Source organism: Equus asinus, chromosome 12 (assembly GCF_041296235.1).
Source record: "Equus asinus isolate D_3611 breed Donkey chromosome 12, EquAss-T2T_v2, whole genome shotgun sequence".
NCBI lineage: Eukaryota > Metazoa > Chordata > Mammalia > Perissodactyla > Equidae > Equus > Equus asinus.
The window spans coordinates 12,476,672-12,501,678 of record NC_091801.1 but is presented as its reverse complement, the minus strand read 5'-3'; the positions used below and the strand labels follow the sequence as shown (position 1 = coordinate 12,501,678).

The window sequence follows — 25,007 nt, the reverse complement described above, 5'->3', positions numbered from 1 at the left end:
ACTTTAGTTCATTCACTCAACAAATGTTTATCAGGTACTTACTGTGTGCCAGGCACTCCTTCTAGGCACTTGAGATTCAACACAGAACAAAACAAAGAACTTGCTTCTACTGAGAACAGATAGAAATTAAAAAGGAAATTAACTTATAAACAAGATAATTTGAGTCGAAGGGAGTTTATAGTCTAGTAGATTTAGAACCAAGTATGAAAGAGATGTACTGGGATTCCCCAGACAGCAAGCTTATGACTCAGTAGGTGTGGACCAAGTTTTTGTTTTGCTACATATGTTTCGATTAGCTATTATCTTGTCGAGCAGGAATGAAGGGATTTTTAGCGAGAGTGTGGGGGAGGCGAAGTTCAGATTTTACATTTTGTTTTATCCTTATGAGAAGATGGGGAGAGAAAAAAAAATAAAGCATCTGCTGTGAGAAGAAAGAACAAAGATATTTAGGGAAGATTTTGGCGGAAGGTTTACTTTATGTTATATAACATAGTCCACACCTTTATTTCTCCAGGAAACGTTGGGTAAAATCTACATTCTGTCAACAGGCACTTCACAAAAGAGCATAACTTAATGGGGAGAGAAAAAAAAAATAAAGCATCTGGTGGGGGTGTAAATTGGTAGAGCACAGTTAAAGCTAACCACATATAATTTATAACCCAGCACTTCTACCCTGCATATATACTCATGGGAATGAATGCTTAGTTCACCAAAAGATGTGTAGAAGAATGTTCATTGCAGCTTTACAAACTGGAAATAATCCAAATATTCATTAATAGCTGAATGGAAGAATAAATCATGGTGTGTGTATATATATACACCATACTATATATGCATTACGTGTTATATATAATATATTATATACTATTATATATAACATATAGAATATATTATTATATATTATGTTATTGTATATAATATATATTATATATATTCTATATTATGTATAGAATATATATATATATATTCATACAACGGAGTACTACACAGCAATGAAAAAACTGCTGCTATTTGCAACAACATAGATGAATCTCAAAGAAATAAAAATGAGTGAATGAAGTAAGACACAAAACCGTGCACACTGTATGATTCCGTGTATATGAAGCTCAAGAACGAATGGGAAAGCTAATCTGGTGATACAAGTCTGATTGGTGGGTTTCCTTTTTTGAGGTGGGAGTATTAACTGGAGTGCATGAAGAAGTCTTTTGGTGTGCTGGAAATGTTCTGTATTTTGATCTGGGTAGATTTCAAAATCTTTGGATCTGTACAATTAAGATATGTGCCCTTTACAATATCTAAGTTATAATAAGAAAGTATTTTAAAATATTCTACATGACTCACTCATTCAATACATTCCTAATTGGATTTGTGTCTGTTTTTGCTTAGGTACTTCTGAGACTAAAGCAGTTGTAGCCTAATAAGGCATAGTCACATGTGAGTTTTATGTATAAATAATTATAGTAAAATTACCTTTCCAGGCCTATTTATAGCGCTTCCCAGCATACACATTACCTTCTAGCCAAATCGGATCACTCACTCTTCCGTGAACGCTTCATCCTTCTCACTTCTTTGTCTTTGCTCATGTTCTCTGTATATTAATTTTTCACAAGTTAAATCACATTTGAAATGAACCCAAACAGCTTTCTTTTGAAAGGAATCAAATCTCGTTAGACCTTTTGCAAAATGAAGATTCTCAGAATCTCGCTATACCATTCACTTTCTGGAAAACTCCAGATTTTCATATATTGAGCTTGCACAAACTAAAAATAATGTCATCTGGAAATATTCAGTAATAATAGCTAGTAAACATTAATAGCAATAATAAAAAGAGCTAAAAACAATGATTCTGAGAGGCAGTGTAAGGGAGGGGAATGAGCATAGCCTTTGATGTCAGGTGCATATGATTTTGCTTTTTTTTTAAGTGTTTGAATTTCCACAGGACCTCTTTTTTTTTTTTAAAAGATTGGCACCTGAGCTAACATCTGTTGCCAATCTTTTTCTTCCCCCTTCTTCTCCCCAACGCGCCCGCAATACATAGCTGTATATTCCAGTTGTGAGTGCCTCTGGTTGTGCTACTTGGGACGTCTCCTCAGCATGGCCTGATGAGCGGTGCCATGTCCGCGCCTAGGATGGGAGGAAACCGGTGAAACCCTCGGCCACAGAAGCAGAGCGCGAGAACTTAACGACTCGGCCACGGGGCTGGCCCCGGATTTGTTTTTGCCACTTACTAGATGTGAACTCACCTAGGTCAGTTACGGTCTTTTGGTAAATAACAGTAGCTTCCACACAGTAATAGTTCTGTGTCTCTTTTCAACTTTTCTGTCGGTTTACAAGGACAGCAAGTTTTAGACCAATTTCAATCACACACAGACAGACATTTATTAATAAGTGAGTGCAGAAGAGTCATTCTGTAGATTCTGTGCTCTGTGCTCTTTGCTCTTTTAGGTGTCCCGGCAGCATCTTGTAAATGCAACAACAGTCCAGGGGCAGGATCCAGCTCATTGGCAAATTGGAGTCAGATGATCAAAAATCTCTGAATCAGCCGCTAAACTTGGGACTATTCAGGAATCCCGCACCATTTCTAAGGGTATAGATACTAGGGCTTGCTGGATTCGCATGCCGGTTCATGCATAGATGGAAAAGCCTGTATAATTGTTCTTGAACCACTAGTTTCACCACTGAGAAACCATGTATAACTCCATTTTGCCGATAAGCTGAACTTCTGTAATGGATCAGAGGTAACTGCAGCAGAAGCTCCCACAGCATCTGCATTCCAGTGTACTCTTTTGCCTCATTATTAGCTTGCTGTACAGAGTCTATATGCCTAGTAAGGCAATCAATTGCTTCTGGGGTGTAGGTGAAAAGAAACACTCATACATATCAACATTTCACCCTGTTTGTGCTGGAGCATTCTAGAGTAAATTATAGACATCACAGTAGTTTGGGTAAGTCACTTTTCCTCTCAGACCCTGAGAAGGGCATCACATTCTCTTTCTTATCACTCCTACTACCCCAAACATCTATCAGATGAGCTCTGATCACGTGCATGGCCCTGGAGAGACGCTCCACATTAGACAGAGATTAGGAACAGAGGAATTTGGAAATTTGTAACCTCTTGGCCATGCTAATTTCTTGTTTTATATTGTGCTGTGTAACACTGTGTTGAGAATTTTCTAATCCCTGTCCTCCAACTTTAACAGAAAGAATAATATAGGCACATGAATTGTAACATTAAAGTATAATTTTCAAAAGGTTAAAAAACACGATTTTCATGCAAATATAAACTAAGTATGTGTCAAAGATTTTATTCAGCTCATTAATTAATGAGAGAACGAGTAAGGTGTTATAACCAGTTCAAAGGAATTTGAAAAACAGCTGTATAGGCAATCAGGAATGCTGAAATGAATTTACTAATAGATGCAAAACTGGTTAATATCCTATAGGCCAATAAAATGAAACATTTGGGATCATCCTTTCTTCAGGGTGGAAATCAATTGTATCTCTACAGACAAAATTCGTTTGTATTGCTATGGATAAGAACATATGCCTTATTGGCAGCTTTCTGCATCTGAACTTTTATTTCTACAGTTTTGTCAATAGATGGACCACCATATAGAATCAAATAATCTGGAGAGGGTCCAAATAGTGGTTTTAAATATGCCCACAACTTCTTTGATACCCTTTCCTTCAAGAGATGGAACTTCATTCCTCTCCCTTTGAGTGTGGGCTGGATTTAGTGACACACTTCTGACCAGCAATATGGTGGAAGTGATAGCATGTGATTCTGAGATGAGGACATAAGAGCATTGCAACTTCCTCCTCCCCCGCCTTCTCCCCACCACTCCTGCCCTCCCCCTCTCCCCCTTCTTGAACCCCTTCTTCCTCCTCCTCCTCTTCTTCTTCCAGCTTTATTTAGATATAATTATATAATTCATGTTATATACTTAACTGGTTTAAAGTATCCAATTCAATGGTTTTTAGTACATTCAGAGTTGTGCAATCATTGCCACAATCGATTTTAGACCGTTTTCATCACCCCCTAAAAAGAAACCCTGCACCCATTAGCAGTCACTCCCCATTTCCTCCCAAGCCCCCCAGACCGAGGCAACCATGAATCTACTTTCTGTCTCTAAAAATTTGCCTATTCTGAGTGTTTCATGTAACAGGAGTCAGAGAGTACTTCTCCCACGTAGCTGCAGCTTCTTCCTCGTTCTCCTCCTCTCAGATCACTCTCTCGGGGAGAAGCCAGTTACCATGTTAAACAGACACGCAAGCAGCGCTATGGAGAGACTTAGATGGTAAAGAACGGAGGCCTTCTGGTGACCACCAGAGAGGAACTGAGGCCTCCTGCAACAGCCTGGTGGATGGGCCGTCTTAGAAAACGATTCTTCAGCTCCAGTCAAGCCTCCAGATAACTGAAGCCCAGGCTGTCACCTCGACTGTGACCCCGTGAGAGAAGCTGAGCCAGAACCACCCAGGTGAGCCTCTCTTGGAGTCCTGAACCACGGGAGAAAAAAATCTGTTAAGTTGCTAAGTTTGGGGTTCATTTTTTACTCAGTAATGGATAACTAAAATAGTATGCTACGCCAGAATTCTACTGAAATGATGTCTAGTAATCTCTTTTGACCATCTGTAAGTATTAGACAATTTTTCCCTTGACCCCAGAAACAGATTCCTTAATTTTGGGGCAGTCATCACATATGTTTTAAAGGCCAGATTTTATAATTTCTTTACAATCAGCACATCGAAACATGTTTCTTAGGAAATTGCTCTTTTATATAAGATTAAGTAAATAATTAGTATACTTGGTTTAATCTTTAATAAATGCCTTTCTGGACAAGTTGGTTTTTTGTAAATGTAAGGCTGATGTAGGTTTAGTTAAACAACTACTGTATTAAGGAGAATTTTAGGGAAAATATAATTTTGTTGAGTATGAAAAGAAAAACAGTCAGGAATTTATATTGGCTGAGCCCAGGATGCCCTTGGCAATCTGAACCATCCGTGGTCCTCTGATGCTCTGTGACTACATGTGCTCTTGCTGCAGAAGCATCATTAGAGGGAGTGTGGTGTTGTGGTCAAGAGCACAGACTGGGGGCCAGGGTCCCTGGGTTTGGAGCTCACCAGTGCCACTTACAAGCTGTGTGACCTTGGGCAAGTTATTTACCCTCTTTTGCCTTGGTCCCCACCTGTAAGATGCTTATGATATTCAAAGTGCCAAATCATTGGGTTTTGTGGAGATTACATCAGCTGGTGTATGTAAAGCACCCAGAATAGTGTGTGGCATGGGTATAAAAACACACCACATGTGGTGGCAGAATGGTCCCCCAAATGTTTCCACACCCTGATCCCTTGAGCCTGTGAATGTTATGTTTTATGGCAAAAGGGACTTTGCAGTTATAACCAAGGTGACAGATCTTAAAATAGGGGAAATTACCATAGATTGCCCAGGTGGGTCCAATCTAATCACATGAGCCCTTAAAAGCAGAGGACTTTCTCTGGCTAGAGGCAGAAGAGATGCAGCAGAAGGAGAAGTCAGCGGGATCCCAAACACGAGAAGGATTTGCTGCACCGTTGCTGGTCCTGAGAGGTAGGGGGTCACATGACTGTGTGCTAGAACTGGAGGGACGTCCCTAAAAGCTAAAAGGTGACTGACTGACAGCCAGCAAGGAGACTGGGACGTGAATAAGCTTGGAAGCAAATTTTCCCCCAGAACTTCCAGGTGAGAGCCCAGGCTGATTGACAGCTCGAATTTGGACTCGCGGGATGCAGAGTGAGGAATCAGCTGAGCCCACTGGACGTCTGCTTTGCAGAACTGTGAAGGAATAATCTGTGTTACTTGAGCAATGGGCTTCTTTGTGTTAAGGCACTGAAATTTTGGGTCTCTTTGTAACCGCATGCTGGCTTACCCTAATATACCAGTTCTCTAAATACAAATATTTGCGAATTGGGAGAAAATAGCTCCAGCCCCAAAATGCCATCTATTTTTTCTCCTGTAAAAACATATCCACAAAAACAAAAGCAAATGAAAATTAAAGTGTGTGGGAAAGGTTCTTGGCAGAAACACATGGAAATCAGTCAGTATGCATTCACCATTTCAACTCATTAAATATACATTGAATATCTGCAAAAATATATTGGGCTGTGGTAGCACTGGATACAGAAATATATTGTGTAGGATCTACTCTTGATGAGCTTGTGGCCAGGTGGGGAGGCATAAAGACAAGGGTAAACTGATGTTTATACTATGTTTAGGGATAAGAGAGTGGCATAAAACGTATAAGGGAGTGCTGGATTTTGTGACACAGATCGCTTGTGCTATCAACATTTAGAGAAGAGAAGCTATTCAGGGCTGGGGTTGTCAGCAAAGACTTGTGGAGAAAGTACAGACGTCTACACATGAAGAATATTCTCTTGGCTTCTCCTTGCCATCTCTACTTCTCTTTCCTCTTTCTCCCCCATTTTTGTTTATTTCTGAGTTCAACATTGTAATCACATCATCACAGAATTCTGAAGTCATAAAGGAACTTAGAGATTATCTAGTTACAGATGAGGAGGAAACAAAACCAGAGAAAAGTGTGTACTCATAGCTAACTTTGGTAGGCACATAGTGAAAAATATCGATCATTTGGTGGTCAATAATTTGATAATATAATTATTACCATATTATATTAATAATAATATAATTATTGATTAATAATGATAAAAATTAGATTTATTGTTAATTGGTGCTTTCAGTCCAATAAATCCCCAGTTTCTCAAATATTTTCTGTCCCAAAAGATGTAAGGGAGGATGAGGGCATGTGTGTCATGTATTCATGGGCTTACCTAGTAAATGCCTATAAGATTCTTCATTTTGGCCATTTCAAACTTTCTTTTCTCTTGCAGTCTGACCCAAATCCCATTCTGTGACTCAATATCCTTGGAGATCCCAGCAGGAAACGGATGACACTCTTGAACTGACTAATTTGAGGAGATTTTAATAAGACAATTACTTACAAAGATCTTTGCAGGATTTAAGGAAACCAGTGGGTGATAGTGTAGTATCCTGGAGGTAGTGACAGCAGGAGAGATATTACCACCATGGTCCCAAAGGCACAACACGAGGGAATGGTTACCAGAACATTGGGAGGGTAGTTACATGGAGAGGTGGCCTTGGCAGCATCTTGTGGCCTTTGGTACAGATACACACCCAACTCTTGGTGCCTGGCACGGAAGGAGCTGGGGGAAAAATACCCAGCCTCAATCTCCTCCATGCCCTGATCTCCTGTCGAGGTCTCCCATTGGCTGATCCCATCCTGATGTGGAGGAAAGGGTCTTGTTGACTTAGTTCCTAAGGTCAGCCTTGTAGGCTCAGAGAAGGATAAAGGTTGGAGGTCAAACAAGATATCCAGTATACCTTCTCTCAATACAAAGACAGCTTCTACTGTTTTGAAAAGATTAAGCCTTCCTAAGTTTAGATGTTTCAAATTCTTTCTTCAACTCGTTGGATATTTATCCATCCTTTTCTCTTTCACTCCTAGCTCACAGAAAGCGTTCCTTTTTTCAAGGCTAAAATCATTCCCTTCATCTCACCTCCACCCCCACTTACAGAGTGCTCAAGATGGAAGCGTAAATTGTTGCTGCAGAAATTCTCGGTGTTCTTTCTCTAACTCCTATCCCTCAAAAAAGCATGTCAGAATGAAAAACAAATACCATTGTTGGGACAAATTTGGATATATTCTACCTTATGTTAAATAGCAAATCGCCAGCATACTTTAGTCTTCTCCTTCTCGTCTTAATGGTTTCTCTGTGGCGCTCATCACAAGTGATCACGACACAAGACAGGTGGCCTCCTGCAGTGACTTAAAGGAGAGTGGTAGTCTGAGGAATGCTGCATTTTAGAGCATTCGCTGGCCACGTTAGGATGGATTAAAGGCCAGGAAGATTGGAGGTAGGGCGATTTGAGGCCACTGTGGTCATCCAGGTGAAGACCATAGCAGTGGGGGTGAAGAATGTGGAGATTTCAAGGAGGTATAAGCACAAACCTAAGGGAAGTGGGGGTGAAGGACAGGAGTGAGTGCAGGATGACTCCTGGCTTTTCAGGTTGGGTTACTGAGTGGAGAGAGCATTGACTCAGTCATCGGTCAGATGGTTGGCTGCTTTGAGCTACAAGGAACAGAAAGCCCAACTAACAGTGGCTTAAGCCAGCATTGGCCAACCAGTGTGCCTGGGGACAGAGTGTGCAGCAGGTAGGTTACTGGTACTCCGAGATATTGATCCCCTTAGACCTTGGGGCAACGAGGTGAGAGCCTGGGGTGGCCTGGAGCCCCTGGGGACAGTTACCTCTAACCATGACCATCCTCATCTGCTTACCCCAGTGTGTCGTACAAATAGCACATTTTAATATGTGCTATGCAATGAAGAAGTTTGGGACTGACTTAAACAGTAAACCACATTCATTCTGGTTGAAGTTAGATCCAGGATTGGTTAATTCAGTAGCAAAACACAGTTGTTAGGAACCCAGATGATTTCCACCTTTACATTCCACCTTCCTCAGCATGTTAGCTTTCATCTTCACGCTTGTTCCCACATGGTCCCTGGGTATAGGTCAGTTGTTTCGATAATGTCTCTCGATGTGGGTTTTTCCTGATGTTCTTCATGATAGGATTCAGGTAAAGAATTTTGGCAGGAGCATATCTCCTCCCGCCCCCCCAATGGAAGGAAATTTTTCTCAGAAGCTCCGCATGAGACTTTATGTCTCATTGGCCAGAACTTGGTCACATGTCCACTGCCAGACCAGTCCTGGCAAAAGGGAATGAGATCACCATGACCGGCTTGCCAAAGCCAAATGCACAGCCACATCTTCTTTGTCTTGTACTTTGCAGCCAGAGACATCTCTTCACAGTGCAAATCAGAGTCTCATTTTCCCACCTTCAAGTCCTCCAATGCTTTTCCATTCACCTAAGCTAAAAGTTTTGGTATGGCATCTGCTGTTACTGAAATCTTTTCTATCCCTGCTCTTCGTACTCAGTGTTCTAATTATCTTGAGCTTTTGAACGTTCTTCTGAAGGACAATGATCTCTTCAACCTCCAGTTCACACATGCTATTCCTGTTGCCTGAAATGCTCTTTAGTCCCATTGGCCTTTCTTTGTCCTTTCTCAGCTTTCAGGTCTTGGCTGAAAATTCACTACCTATGGGATTGCTGACCTTCAATTTGGTTGTTATAGCACAACGCTCTTCACTCTTACGTCGTCTTTCCCCATTGAACACCTGGATGGAACACCACCTCCTCTTTGAGAGGAACAAACACATCTGGGGTGTTTTTTCCCCAACCTTTGAGTCTCAGTTTCTTGCACTGAGGTGCTCACTAAAATTTGTTGCAAGACTGACTGACTAAGAGAATAAATCTGAGTATTTCCTTGACCCTCAAGCACTTTACTGGCTATCTTCACTTTGTGAACCCAGGGGGGTGGATGTTACCCCTGTCTTTACTGTGCAACCTAGGGGGTGGACACTGGAACTCACAACCAACTTCATTTCAGGTAGCTAGTTGTGGGTGGTCCAGTCGCTCCTGCCCTACTGGTTTTCTCCCATAGCCCAAGGGATCATATTCTCTCAGGAGAGGTAAGTTGAGTCTATTCACTTAACATTTGGGGTGACTCCAGGCCCACCTAGTCCTTCCAAACCTCTTTTGGGTGATCTAGTTTTCCAGTTACCATGGCAGGTTCTGAGCTTTACTATTTGCTATCAAAAATGCCATCCTAAGAGAACTACCATAATATCCGGATATTCCACTCCTGGGTATGTATCCAAAGAACACAAAAACACTAATTCAAAAAGATATTTGCACCCCTATGTTCATTGCTTTATTCACAACTGCCAAGACTTGTGCCCATCAATGGATGAGTGGATAAAGAAGATGTGGTGTATACACACACACACATGCACACACACAATGGAATACTACTCAGCCATCAAAAAGATGAAATCTTGCTATTTGTGACAACATGGGTTGACCTTGAGGATATTATGCTAAGTGAAATAAGTCAGAGAAAGAGAAATATGTGATTTCATTTATATGTGGAAGATAAAAACAACAAACAAACACATAGATACAGAGACTGGATTGGTGGTTACCAAAGGGGAGGGAGGTGGGGGGAAGGCAAAAGGGGTAAAAGGGCACATGTGTATGGGACAGATGGTAATTAGTTTTTGGGTGGTGAACATGATGTAGTCTACACAGAAATTGAAATAATGATGTACACCTGAAATTTATATAACGTTATAAACCAATGTTACCTCAATAAAAAAATAAACTTAAACAAACCAAAACAAAACAAACCGAAAATGTCATCCTTACCAGAACAATTACAATATATTGGACATCTCTGTGTCTTTGAGTTCTGGAGCATCCAACCTCTGTGTTCAGAGATATAATGCTATATATATTCTATTGCTTATGGGTTAAAGGTCAAAGTCCTTGGCATACCACATCAAGCCCCTCAAATTTAGCCTGCCCATCTTTCTAGGTTCCTTCTGTGCCTGTTGATCTCTATTCATGGAAATCTCTCCCCTCCCTTGACAGCTTGGGGAAGACCTACTCCTTCAAGCTTCAGCTTGGGCTTATAGGAGAAAGTCCAAAGTCCTTGGCATGCCACAACCAGCCCTAGATCACATGCAGCCACTGCTGCTGACACAAGGCAAATATTCCGTCAGGAAAGGAGACTATGAAGACTAGAAGATTCCAAAATATCTCACTTTATTTCTGATTTTCTTTTAAACGATTTTAGATAGTTTATATGATTTCCCTGTAACTTTAAAATGAAGATTTTACTTTTATCTATCAAAAGTACTGGATGGATCAATGACCTAAATCTAAGAGCTAAAACCATAAAACTTTTGGAAGAAAATACAGGGATAAATCTTCATGACCTTGTTTTTGACAATGGATTCTTAGATATGATACCAAAAGCACAAGCAATGAAAGAAAAAAAAGATAAATTGGACTTCATCAAAATACCACCTTTTTTTGGGTAACTTTTTATTGAGATTATGATAGTTTACAACCTTGTGAAATTTCAGTTGTACATTATTGTTAGTCGTGTTGTAGGTGCACCACTTCCCCCTTTGTGCCCACCCCCACCCTCCCTTTCCCCTGGTAACCACTAATTTGTTCTCTTTGTCTACACGTTTAACTTCCACCTATGAGTGGAGTTATACAGAGATTGTCTTTCTCTATCTGGCTTCTTTCACTTAACATAATACCCTCAAGGTCCGTCCATGTTGTGAATGGGATGATTTTATCCTTTTTTACGGCTGAGTAGTATTCCATGGTATATATACACCATATCTTCTTTATCTACTCATCAGTTGATGGGCACTTCAGTTGTTTCCATGTCTTGGCTATTGTAAATAATGCTGCAATGAACATAGGGGTGCATGAGACTTTGGGAATTGCTAATTTCAAGTTCTTTGGATAGATAGCCAGTAGTGGGATGGCTGGGTCATATGGTATTTCCACAAGGTAAAACTTTTAATGCATCAAAGGATATTATCAAGAAAGTGAAACGTCAACTTACAGAATGGGAGAAAATATTTGCAAGTCATATATATATGATAAAAGTTTAATATTCAGAATACATAAAGAACTCCTAAAACTAAACGAGAAAAAGACAAACAACCCAGTTAAAAAATGAGCAAAGGACTTAAACAGATATTCATCAAAGAAGACAAACAAATGGCCAATACACACATGAAAAGATTCACAACATCAGCAACTTTAGGAAAGTGCAAATCAGAAAGCACAATAAGATACCACTTAATACCTACTAGGATGGGTCTAGTAATAATAATAATAGTAACAATAAACAATGGAAAATAAGTGTTGGCAAGGATGTGGAGAAGTTAGAACCCTTGTACATTGTTGGTGGGAATATAAAATTTGTGTGGCCACTGTGGAAAATGGTTTGGCTATTCTTCAAAAATCGAAACATAGAATTACCATATGACCTAGCAACACCACTCCAAGGTATATACTTCAAAAAATCACAAACAGGGATTCAAACGGATACTTGTATACCAATGTTCATTGCAGCATTATTCACAATGGCCAACAGGTGGAAACAACCCAAGTGTCCCTCCACAGATGAGTGGATAAACAAAATGTGGTCTACTCATACAATGAAAGGTTGTTCAACCATGATGAGGAATGAAGTTCTGACATGTGCCGCAACACGACGAACCTTGAAAATATTGTGCTAAGTGAAATAAGCCAGACACAAAAGGACAAATATTGTATGATTCCACTCGTGTACCTAGAGTAGTCAAACTCATGGAGACAGAAAGTAGAACAGAAGTGACCAGAGGCTGGGGGAGTGAGGAGGAAGAGTTATTGCTTAAAGGTTATTGTTTAGGAGTTTCTGTTTGGGGTGATAAAAAAGTTTCAGAAATAGATAATGGTGATGGTTGCGTGACATTGTGAATGTAATTAATGCCACTGAACTGTACACTTAAAAATGGCTAAAATGGCAGATTTTATGTTATATATACTTTATGTAAAATATATACATATATTAAAAAACCCTGGATTAATTATAAGACAATCCCCTCGCCCATTTGCTTCACTGGCCCTAAGATAACTCATTCTTAATTCCGTTTCAGGTTTTGAGTCCTTCTGGTTTTTTTAAGTCCTGATTACTGTTTTATCTAGGAATTCTCCTTTTCAGAGGCACATACAGAGTGCCCAGCATGCCAGGCATGTTTTACATGCTGTCCCTGAGGCTGTAAGCAGAATGATCATTTCTCTCTGTTACGCTGGAATTTTTAAGAATATAAACGTGTTCAGGGTTACAAAATTTTAGGACTGTTGTTGAATGCTTCCCCTCTCCCAACTCAACATCTTAACAGAAATGAAAGTTTAAAGAAGACACAGAAAAATGGGTAGTGCAAATCTATGTCTTATTATTCAGGAAAAACCTTACTTACGCATTTTCAACTTTGCTAATATTGCCAAATTGCTCTCCAAAATAGCTGAACTGATTTATACTCCCACCAGCAAGATATGAGAGCTCTCGTGTTTCACATCTCCACCAACATTTGCTATTGACAGATATGCTCTGGGTTAAGGGTAGAGTGAGGGAGAGGACTGGATTTTTGCGTGCCTTGCGTTATTCATTTTTTTTAACTTTTGAATTGTATAACATATAGCCCAAAAAAGTGCTCATATCAGACATCCAGATCTAGGTAAATTATCACACAGTGAGCATGTGCATATGGCTGTCACTCAAGCTAAGAGTTTATACTTTTTGCCAATTTTATGGGGAACAGATAGTGTCTCATAATTTGTTTCCCTAGTTTCCGATGAGGCTGAGCATTTAGCTTACACTCAGATTTACTCTTTTGTGAATCCGTAACAGCAGGTAACATTTCTCGAACGCTTCCCCTGTGCCAGATCCTCTTCTGGTGCTTTGCTTTCACCAGCGCACTTAATCCTCACAGTGGTCCTATAGGAGATGCTATTATGATCTCTTCTTTACCGATGAGTACACTGAGGCAGTCACATGGCTAGTCACTTCCCATAGTCACATGCTTAGTCAGCAGTGAAGCCAGAATTTGAATCCGGATAGCTCAGCATTTGTGCCTTTTCTCACTATGCTGTTAACGTACATCTTGCTGTATTCGTATCGATTACTGCAGAACACATTACTCTTAAACTTAGCAGCTTAAAACAGCAAAAGTTTATTATCTCATATTTCTGAGTGCTAGAAATCTGGTGGCTTAGCTACGTTGTTCTGTGTCAGGATCACTCATGAAGTTTTAGTCAAGATATCAAGATGCTGGGGCTGTGGTCATCTGAAGACCTGACTGGGGTTGGAGAATCTGCTCTCAAGATGTGTCACTCTTATGGCTATTGGCTGGAGGCCTCAGTTCCTTGACACGAGACCTCAGTTTCTTGCCACATGGACCATTTCACAGGGTTCTTTGAGTGTCCTCATGACATGGCAGTCAGCATCTTTCAGAGCAAGTAATCCAAGGGAGAGCAAAGAGAAAGTCATGATGCCTTATATGACTTAGTCTTAGAAATTACACACACACTATCATTTCCATCTTATTCTATTTCTTGGGCGTGAGTTACCAAAAATGCAGATCGCACTTAAGGAGAGAGGAATTAGCTCTATCTTTTGAAGGGAGTATGGGCAAACTTTGTGGACGCATTTTACACCACCACATGCATACTGCCTATATTCTTATGTTGGGTTTTTTTGTTGTTTATGTTTACTTGGTCTAGTGTGACTCTGTATATATTCAACATATGCATTCTATGTTGAATATATGCATTGCAAATATTTTCTCCCAGTCTGTGGTGATCTTGTAGGAATTATGATTGGGATTGCAATGAATTTACAGATTACTTTGAGGGAAACTGACTTCTTATGATATTGAGTTTTCCTATTCATGAATATAGTATGATTTTCTTCATAAAGTCCCTATACATCTCTTATAAAATTTATTCCTAATTATTCTTAAATTTTATATTTCCTAATTATTTTCTTGCTATAGTATAAGAATGTAACAGATTTTCGAATGTTGAGTTTATATCTAGCCATTTTTGTTGAGCTTCCTTGTTAAATTTTTGCCAATAAATTTTGGATTTTCTATATAGTCAATCAGATTGACTAAATACTGGCAGTTTAGTTTCTTCCTTTCTAATCCTTGCACCTTTTCTTTTTCTTGTCTTACTCCATTGTCTAGGACCTCCAGTATAATAACGCACATACTCTTAAGAGAAATCCCTCTCTTAAGTACTTAACTAAAGAGAAATTCTTGCATGTATGCATGAGGAGCCATGTACAAGAATTTTATAGTAGTGTTTATTTCTAGCTAATAAAAGGCAAACAAACAAAACTAACCAAACGCCCCCCCGACCCCCAAATGAAAGCCAAAGCAAGAAAAAAAATCCAGAAATGGCAAAAATATTCACTAACAAGAAAATGAATGAATAAATAATGATATAGTCATTCACTGAAATATTATACAGCAGTGAAAATGAATAAGACTACACGTATCAACCTAGATAAGTCTCCAAAATACAATAAGATAGAAAAATGCAAATTGCTGACAAATACACACAATATAACAATAGTATGTTAAAAATATGAAATAATATTATACATTGTATACCACACATATGTGAATTGGAAGGACAAGCAGCAATTGAACACGATATGTGCTATAGGAAGGGAATGTTAAGGGCTTCAGATTTATTTGTGTTGTATTTCTTTTGGATGGTGGTACATCAGTCTTGGTCATATTATATTTTTTCTAAGATGTCATATAAGGAAAAGAAAAAGAAAAAAGAGCTCCATAAATTTCAAAGTACTATGCAAACATAAGTAGTTGTCGAAGTGCAAAGATTACTTGTGTGGGCTGTGCAGCGAGACTATTTGGGTTCAAATGCCGGTGCTCCCCCACTCATTATATAACCTTGGCCAAGTTCTGTGACTTCTCCATGCCTTGTTTTCCTCATCTATAAAGTGAAAATTAATAACATTACCTACCTTATAGGACAATTAACATGATAAGGCATAATGATAATGCACATGAATCTCTTAGGCTCATCTTAGCACTGAATAATAGCAGCTGTTGAAACAACCTCCACAGCTGAGACAGACGTGCATTTCTGTGACATAAAGCAAGAGGCCACATTCTGACCTGCTCTGGTGATGAAGAAATGCTCTTGGAGTTGAGTGCCAGCCCAATTTTACTGGTGAGTACACAGGTGAATTTGTTAACACGGTGTATATATATGCTATACTTCAGACATGTAGGACAATTCAAATCCTTCCATGCATCCTATGTTTTTATTTGCTAAATCCGGCGACCCTGAGTGTGAGAGAAGGGCACTCCAGAGAGAGGACTCACGTGTGCAAAGTCATGGAGGGATGACAAGAGAAAGGTGTCTTCGGGAAGTATCAAAGAGTTCAGTAGGCAGTAGCATCATGTGGGTGTGGGGGAAGCAGGTGTGCATATGTATTTTGTGTGGGGATGCAACATGGAGAAAAGAAGTATGAAATAAAGCTGAAAACATAGGTAGAGTCCAGGTTTTTAAGCCTTATACCTTATACTAAGGAATTTGTGCTTTAATCTGTTGGCACTGGAGAAACGTCAAGAGGTTCAAGCAGACGGGAAAGTAACATGAGCAGATTTGTGTCTTAAAAGATCACCTGGGAGGCAGGATGGGTGAAAGCAAGAGACTGGAGGCCGTGGACCAGCAGCCACAGTCCATGTGAGAGAGGATGAAGCCTTAACTAGAACAACAACAGATGAGGAGCGCCCAGATTTACTTGACGCTCCGGAGCAGACTTGGCAGACTGGAGACAACTTGCAGTGGGCAGTGGGCAGTGGGCAGGGAGATGGAGGCGTTGAGGTGGATTCTGAGGTTAGCGCCTTGGCATTCGGGTGAGCAGTGATGTTATATTGAAAAGCACAGGCGAAGGAAGAGGTTTGGCAAGAGAGAGACAGTACATTCAGTTTTGAGCATGCGGAGGGGGCTTTTTCCTGGAGCAGAAGCAGGCTCCTGAAGAGCAGGTGCATAATTTCCCCTTAGGTGTGGGACACATCATTGTGGAATGGTGGCCGCAGCCATTCGATATTTGAGATTCCCTCTGGGAGCGAGGAGACGGAAGGGGAGCGTTTGAAGAGGCTGAAGGAGACCTGGAGAGAGAGGTGTCACAAAAGCCAAGTGAAGAGAGGGGCAACAGAAGGAATGCCAATTATGAAATTAGCCGAGAGTTTAGGCCCAAGAGGCCACTGGCCAATTAGGGTCTCGCTGGTCATCTTACAGAGAGCTTCCACCCAAGTCCTGGAGGGAAGAAGCCAGAAGGACAGGTAAAGGCAAAATGATTGGAGCCCAGTAATTAGGCTCTTCTAAAAAGAGCATAATTCTCTAAGTAGAGAAAGAGACTCAGAAGAGGCTGGAGCAGATTAACATAAGATTATTCACGAGACACCAAGGCTGGCAATTTCCTTTCATTTGTTTTAACCTGTGCTCTGGTTGGAGAGGCCAGTTTCTCTCCATTTTGTTTCTGATCTTTGTTTTCCTCTTCCCATTGTTCTTCTGAGAAAACGATTCTATGGGTCTTTATTAATAATTTATTTTATACCCTAAATCAGAAATAAGACGTTTCTTCATTTTGCTGTGAAAATTCCCAGTTCTTAATAAATTGTTGAATTTTTCATGAGACTCTGCCTTGGGGAAAACCTATTCCATGATACAGTTCTTGAATGAGAAACACAAATGTAGACAATTACATAATTATAAGAAGACAATTTTACCTCTCCTGTACGACAATTTAAATCCTTAGAACATGACATGATTTCACTAAAAAAAAAAACGAGTCTCCTAACTCTCTGGTTCCTTGTTGTATCTCAGATCCAGGCATAGTGCCTTGCACTCAACAAATATTCATCAGTGAATTAAAGACATCACCCACTTGGTATTAATCACATGTTGCTTTGTATTGAAAATGAATATGTTTAGATCTCACTTCAAATGAGTACGTTTCTTAAGTGACTATGTTTAAGACTCCATCACCAGATTTTGGTATCCCTGAGGTCAGGATCTATAAATTTTCTCTCTTTGCAGCCCAGATCTGGAATTGCGTAGGTTCAACAATGCTGCTTGAATTGTGGAGCGAATCACATTAGCCATAAAATGGTAGCGCCTGTATGTGTATTTACAGCTAATACTAACTAAAACCTTCCTGCAGGTTTTTTTGTGGGTCCCCTTTATCGGGATAAGGATGCTGCCTTTTGGTCCTAGATTGACAAATTAAAAAAAAAATGAATGGTTGCTGAATTTTATCAAGTGTTCTTTCTATAGGTGATCATGTTTTTTCTCCTTTATTAACGTGGTAAATGATGTTAACTGTTTGCCTAGTGCTAAACTAATCTTTACGTATGGAATAAAACTAACTTGGTCAAGAGAGTTTTTTGTTTGTTTTATTTTGAATGAGTTTGTTTTATCTTTTGCAGTGCTGGATTCAGTTTGCTAATATTTTTTAACCAACTTTATTGAGGAATAATTACATAAAATACACACATTTTAAGTACACAGTTGAGGAGTCTTGACAAATGTATCATCTGTGTAACCAACACCACAATCAAGATAAAAAGCTTTTCCACGACCCCCTTTAGCTTTCCAGTCAATGTCCTCCACCCCTGGAGGGGAATCCAGTGGTCTCTTTTCTATCATTAGAAATGAGATTTTTTCTTTCCTAGAAAGAAAATATAAATGGAAAATTTCATATAAATGGAATCATATAGAATGTACTCTCTCACTCAGCATAATGCTTTTGAGAGGCATCCATGTCATGCATATCAGGAGTTTGTTTCCTCTTATTGATGAGTAGTATGCCATTGTCAAGATACACTACACTTTGTTTATCCATTGAAGGGGATCAGAAGATGCCACCTCAAAATATGCCACTTTGGCATAGGGATTATTTTAATACAATTGAGAAACCACAGATGCAGAAAGAACTCTCTGTCCTCCTCTTGTCTGTCTAAAAGCAGGGCATAAATTTCCTAAATTTCTCTTTGTGAAGGTGTTCCCCCCGCCTCCTTCTGTATCAGGAGGGGAAAAACAACCCTTATCACCGGAGACAGAAAGTTGGCACTGCGATGGGTCTGCATAACACATCTTACTAAAATACCCTTCATCTTCCATTATTTTTCCCCATATGTTTACTTTCCCACAATTTACCGCCCCTAGAAGCCCAACCTCCCTTTCCTTTGTCTTGCCAGTTCTCCACAATTATCACCCTTTGTTATGATGGTATATAAGCCCAATTTCTAACCACCCCTTTGAGTTACTCATGACTGAGTTCTCCCATGTGTATACGCATAAACTCTGGTTTTTTCCTCCTATTAATCTTTCTTTTGTTAGTTTAATTTGCAGGCCCCAGCCACTGAATCTAAGAAGGTAGAGGAAAAGTGTGTTTTCTCCCCTAAACCATTACTTTTTGACAGGTACTTGAGTTTCTTAGGTTTTAGCTATTGTGAATAAAGTTGCTATAAATATTTATATATATCTTTATGCAAACAAATCATTTCTCTTGAGTAAATATCTAGGAGTAGAGTTACTGGGTCATGTGGGTAGTATATGTTTAGCTCTTTTAAAAACTGCCCAAGTGTTTTCCTAATTACTTGTGCCTTATGTTCTCACCAGCAGTGTATGAGAAGTCCAGTTACTCCGCATCTTCTCTGACACTTAATATTGGCTGACTTTAGCTTTAGCCATTACTGGGTGTGCAGTGGTATCTCTCATTGTGCTTTTAATTTGTAGGGATATTGAGCATCTTTTCATGTGCATATTGGTCATTCATATGTCTTCTTTTGTGATTACTCATATATACATTTTGTGGCTAGCATATGTCAGAAGCATTGTTGTGAACTTTGTATACGTATCCTCAGGAGACATCAGGGGATGGCAGGCTGATCTTTTGGATGGACAGTCACGTTCCTCATTTGTGGTCAAGAAGAATCTATGTGGTGTTCCTTTAGTACCACATGAATGTCCAGTTCCCCATCAATCATTCACCTAATGCTTTTTTTTTTGAGGAAGATTAGCCCTGAGCTAACATCTGCTGCCAATCCTCCTCTTTTTGCTGAGGAAGACTGGCCCTGAGCTAACATCCATGCCCATCTTCCTCTACTTTATATATAGGATGCCTACCACAGCATGGCTTGAGAAGCAGAGCCATGTCCGCACCCAGGATGCGAATCGGTGAACCCCGGGCCACCGAAGCCGAGTGTGAAAACTTAACCACTGTGCCACTGGGCCAGCCCAACCTTGCAAGGAGTTTTTGAGAAGCAAAGCTTACGAAATATGCAGAAATAGGGTTAGAAGAAACAGATAGAAAGATGTTTTTATAGAATCAGAAAGTAGTGCTAAATACTCCTTCTTCTTTCAGTATTTTATATCGTCAACAGAGTTAACCCGTCAGCATGTGGTGCTCCCACCAGACGTCCTCTGCCCACCCTCAAAACCGAACCCACCTGACCCCAGAATGTCTTTTGTAATTAAAAAAATTGATATATACAAAAGATTATGTATAACATCAATATTAGTTATCAAGCATGATAATATAATGAATACTGTGTACCTATCACCCAATCCAAGAACTAAAATATTACCAAAAACTTGTATCTGCCTTTCCCTACCACAGTTTCCTAGCTTTCACCCTCAGAGCCTCCTTTTTAAGTGAAAATATGGTTTTAGCTCTGATGTAGGCCCGTTTCAGAACTGTACTGCTCATCTTTGCTTGTTTTCAGCACTATATCAATGACATGTAGCCTCCTGTCTCTTGCCTCTCCCTCCTCAACATTATGTTTCTAATATTTACCCATATTATGTGTAGCAGTGGTTAATTTTCTCTGCAATATCATGTTGCATCACGTGGATTTACCACAATTTATTTATCTTTTTCCTGTTGCTGGCCACTTGGGTTGTTGCCAGTTTTTTGCTATTGCAGACATTGCTAAGGGTCTTGTATATGTCTCCAGAACGCAAGTGCCACGTGGAAATATTTCTTTGGAGTATATGGCCAGGAATGAGATTACTGGGTTGCAGGGTATATGAGTGTTCAACTTTGCAAGATAGTGCCAGACAATTTTCCAAAGTGGTTGTCCTAATTTACACTCTACCAGCCATTGCTCCACATTATGTCCAATAGGTGATCCTGTCAAATTTCCAAATTTTGCCAAACTGGGCATAAAATTGTGTCTTGTTAAAATGCTGGTTTGCATTTCTGTAAATCCTAGTGAAGTCAGCATTTTTTTTCATATTTGTATAGGCCGTGTATGTTTCCTCTTCTGTGAAAAGCCTGCTCCTTTCAATTTATTTTTTCCACTGCCACTTCTAATGGATGCATAATAACCCACCATATGGTCAAAATATAATTTAATCAGTCCTCTGATTAATATTTTTCAATATTTTGTCATTATAAATTAAGCTGACATGATAATCTTTGTGTACATCCATGATTATTTCTTTCAAATAAATCTTAAAAGTGGAACAGGTTGAGGTGGCAGATATGCTCATTTTGGAAGAGGTTTTGGTCCACGCTGACAAATTACCTTCTGAAATGGTGCCAATCTACATGGAGGGGTTTTTCTTTTAAACCCATGAAAAATCTAAGCAGCTGTATGGCCTTTGACAAAGTTACTGTAAAAGAGGAAAAGCCTGAAGATATAGGAAGGTCCTGGGAGAAGCTGGAGGGGGATGAGGTCAGGCTTCTGACATCTTTTCAGAGCAAGGTGGGAAGTATGCATGAGTTTAGAGGTGAGTGTGTGAGTGTGTGCATCAGGGAGCAGAACCACTAGCAGATGTGTACAAAGGGATTTGGCCTATCCAATTATGGGAGCTGGTTAAGTGCTCTCTGTAAGGCTGTTATCCTGTGTCTGCTGATGCCGGAGCTTGCGGTGCATGCAGCAGGCAGTCAGGAATGGAAGATAGGTGGAAAGTTGCAGGCTGGACCCCACAAGCACGAGCGAGAGCCCACAGGACAGACTGAAACCTGAGTCGGTTCTTGTTTCCTCCGACCTCAGTGGTGTGGACATCCTGGGGAAACCTAGGACCTTTGTCAAAGAATTAAACGCACACACCTGGCTCAGGGGTCAGAGACACTGAAGTGGGGGAGGGAGAGGGGAGTAGCTGCAGGTCCAGCTGCTGCTTAGCACCCTCCAGGTGAGTCAGCAGATTAGCTACACATGTGTGAGAGAAGGCACGGATTTACAGCTGTGGGCACGGAACAGCGTCAGAGGGGCTTTCTCCTGTCTTCTCTCATTCATCCTCACAACAGCCCTGTGAAGTGCCAAGTGTAATCGTTTCTAATCTACAGATGAGGAAAACGAGATTCCGGAGGGAAAGTGGCCTGCTCAAGTCATTTATCCAGGGATCGATGGAGTTGAAACTGCTTTGAGTCAGCCAATTTTTCCTTTATATGATCGACTACCCTAGGATACATTTTGAGTTCTAATTCACGCAGGGTCCCCACGACCTGTGGTTGCTCAAGCTGGCCTTTGCTATATTAGGGATAAAGAAAGAGAGAGATGAATTTGTTATAGTTTAAATATGACAAGTCTTTTTAATAGGAATCTAGACTTTTGCGGCTTATTTTAGCGACATGGGCAATTTAATGGAAGTGTATATGAAATAATTTAGCTTTTTCGGAAAATAAAGTGGGAATGTTAAGGTACATCGTATTGATCTTTGATTTCTTTTGATTTTAGTTGATGAGAAATTCCTTTTAGTGAAAATGAAAATGTCCGGCTTAGAACTTATGCTCTTGAGAAAAGGATGTGGGGATGCTGAAAAGAGTGATTTAAAATATAAGGTCAGTCGTGGTTGCTTCAAATAGTAAATGGTATGAAAAGAAAGGGAAGCGAACTCTTCAAATTACATTCTCTGGAAGCGGACGCTGAGAAACAGGGCGCAAGATGATAAATAAGGATCAACACCTGTGAAGGGGAGGTGCCAGGAAGCAGAGAGAAGAGGCCCACTGTGCCGCAGGCTCACGGGCTGGAGGTTGCGCACCTTTGCCGAGAGGAAAGTGTCCCTGCAGATGACATTAGAAGCGCTGTTCAAGACTGGTACTTAGTGCCCGCGGTGGATCCGCCTGGGGCGGTGAGCTGGGCTTGGAAGCGAGCTGCGAGACCAGCTGGTGTAAGTGGCTTCGTGGTCAGCCCAATCAACTTCGGTTTATTCCCAAGGCCTCAGTGTCTCTTCAGAAGCTCTTTTCGCTGCTCATGACCATGGTCGGAGACAGCATCGAGGGTTCCAGACACGAGAACATCAGTAATAAGCTGACACTTGAAGCGCTTTCAGATGGTTTTGCTCTGGGCTGAGCCGCGGAGGTGCTGGGAACCAGGCTTTGAAATTGAAGTACAAGGCTGGGCGCACGCGCTGACTCGGAAAATTTGCGGAAGGATTTGGAATTGAGGGTATGCATAAGTTTTCAAGATGTTTATATGAAAAACTTTCCACGTGATACACTCTACCTTCTCCATTATCACTTTGTCAGAGTAATGTTTATTCCTGCCACACTACTACCGATTTCCTGCTTCCCAACATTCCTCTAAGAAGCTCCTTATACTCTTGCTCAGTGAGAGAGGTAAACATGATGCAAAGGCTGGAAGTTCCCAGCAGGAAGTGCTGAGGGCCCGCAGTGCTAATGTGGTTTCAGCTTCTCTTAGGACGTGAGCTCTTTGAGGCCCCCGTGGGTGAAGTCTTGGTTTCCTTGAAGGCCGTTTAGTTCCCAGACTCACCTGGGGATGCCCGACTCATTGTGCAAAAGAGAAACTAAACCAGTTTCAAGTCCCAAACCACATCCCCTGGCTCCTGACTTTCTTACTTTTTTGGTTTTCTTGTGTCAGTTATCATTTGGCTTCAGACGGATTGAGTGGAATCTTGTCCCTTCACTGTTCCCTGGCAAGCCCAGGCAGCTTGGCCCCGGCTTCCTTCTCCCTGCTTTAGCCAGCAGACTCCCTCCCTCTGCATTTCTGTGGTTTCCCTTCCTCCTCCTTCAGTCATCTGTGAGGCTGCTACGTGCCAGGCCTCGTGCTAGGACCTGGGAATAGGAGATGAATAAAACGTGGTTCCCAAGTAGTCAGCAGTGAACCAGGAGAGACAGAAATTTGAGTAGCTCGTGGTGAATAACTCTTTCCTTATCCTCTGGTGGTTTTTTTCAGTGCGATGGCACCAATTTTCTTCTGATTGAGCATATTCCTGGACCAGCTTTAGTCAAATGCATAGGTTAGCAATAGATCTTAGTCCTCATTATTATTGTTATCAGGCCCCAAATCAAAGGCTTTTAAATGCCTCCAACTCACAGAGCCCGTGGTTACCAGTGAAATGTGGATAGGAAGCACTAACCTCATGGAAAATTATAAAGTTATTTAAAAATAATTTTGATTTTAGTTTTTCTTGTTGTATTACTAAAAAGCGCATCTCCCTACTGGATTAATTTGCAGCAAATCCAGGATATTGTATGTGTTGTGCATGTAACTATGATGTATTTATAAATACCCATAATTATGGATACATGCAAACATAACAATGTTTCAGTATATACAGTCGGGCTGCAAAATGACATTTCGGTCAACAATGGGCCGCATATACGATGGTGGTCCCATAAGAGTAGTACTGTATAATGCAGGTGTGTAGTAGGCTATACCATCCAGGTTTGTATAAGTACAGGCTATGGTGTTCACGGAATGAAATCGCCTAACAACACATTTCTCGGAACATATCCCCATCATTAAGCCACGTGTGACTGTATTTCTAAAAGATAAAGACTCTTTAATAAGTAACAACAATACCATTATCAGACCTAAAAATTTAGCAGCAATTCCTTAAAATTGTCAAATTTCACTGATTTTATCATAAGCTTTTAGTTTGATAGTTGGTTGGTTTGAATTAGGACCTTTTGATAGGTCTGTATGTTGCAGTTGGTCAGGGTGCCTCAAGTCTTTTTTAATCTACAGGTTTCCCCTCATGCTCTTTATTTTTCCTTGCAGTTTATTTATTTGAAGAAACTGGGTAATTTATCCAATTTCACAGTTTGGATTTTGCCAATTGCTTTCCCCGAGATGTTTAACATGTTCATCTGTTCTCTGTATTTCTGTAAAACTGATAGTTAGATCTAAAGATTTAGGCCCGAGTTTAGGGCGAAATGCCTCAGAGGTGGGGGGGGGGGCGGTGTACCTCTATCAGGAGACACGAATCGCTCGGTTCTCTCTGTGATGTGAGCAACCTTGATGATTCCTACCTCCATCCATTAGCTCGTTAGAGTTGCTAAATGGTAATAATGTAATTCTGTCATTACGTCTTATGGCTTAGCTAGAATACGTTTTATAAAGAGAAACTTCTCATCAACGGTTGGTTACCCTGAAATGCAGTTCGTACAGGAAAGGAAGAATAGAGGCTTGATCCTTTCCCTGAGGAGTTTGAAAGAATTTAAACATG

At 40.4% G+C, this 25,007-nt stretch overlaps 1 long non-coding RNA gene across 3 annotated transcripts in view; it reads left to right on the top strand.

The window, feature by feature from the left end:
- Positions 1–4,078: 4,078 nt before the first annotated feature.
- LOC139039882 (uncharacterized) overlaps positions 4,079–25,007 on the top strand; it is a 100,443-nt gene continuing 79,514 nt past the window's right edge. Inside the window, exons 1-2 of one of the 3 annotated variants that reach the window (XR_011493130.1) lie at positions 4,079–4,478; positions 15,641–15,746. This is a non-coding gene — a long non-coding RNA (uncharacterized lncRNA). Of the gene's footprint in view, positions 4,479–15,592; positions 15,747–25,007 lie in introns of all 3 variants that reach the window. The other 2 variants (XR_011493129.1, XR_011493131.1) reach the window with 2 other exon arrangements.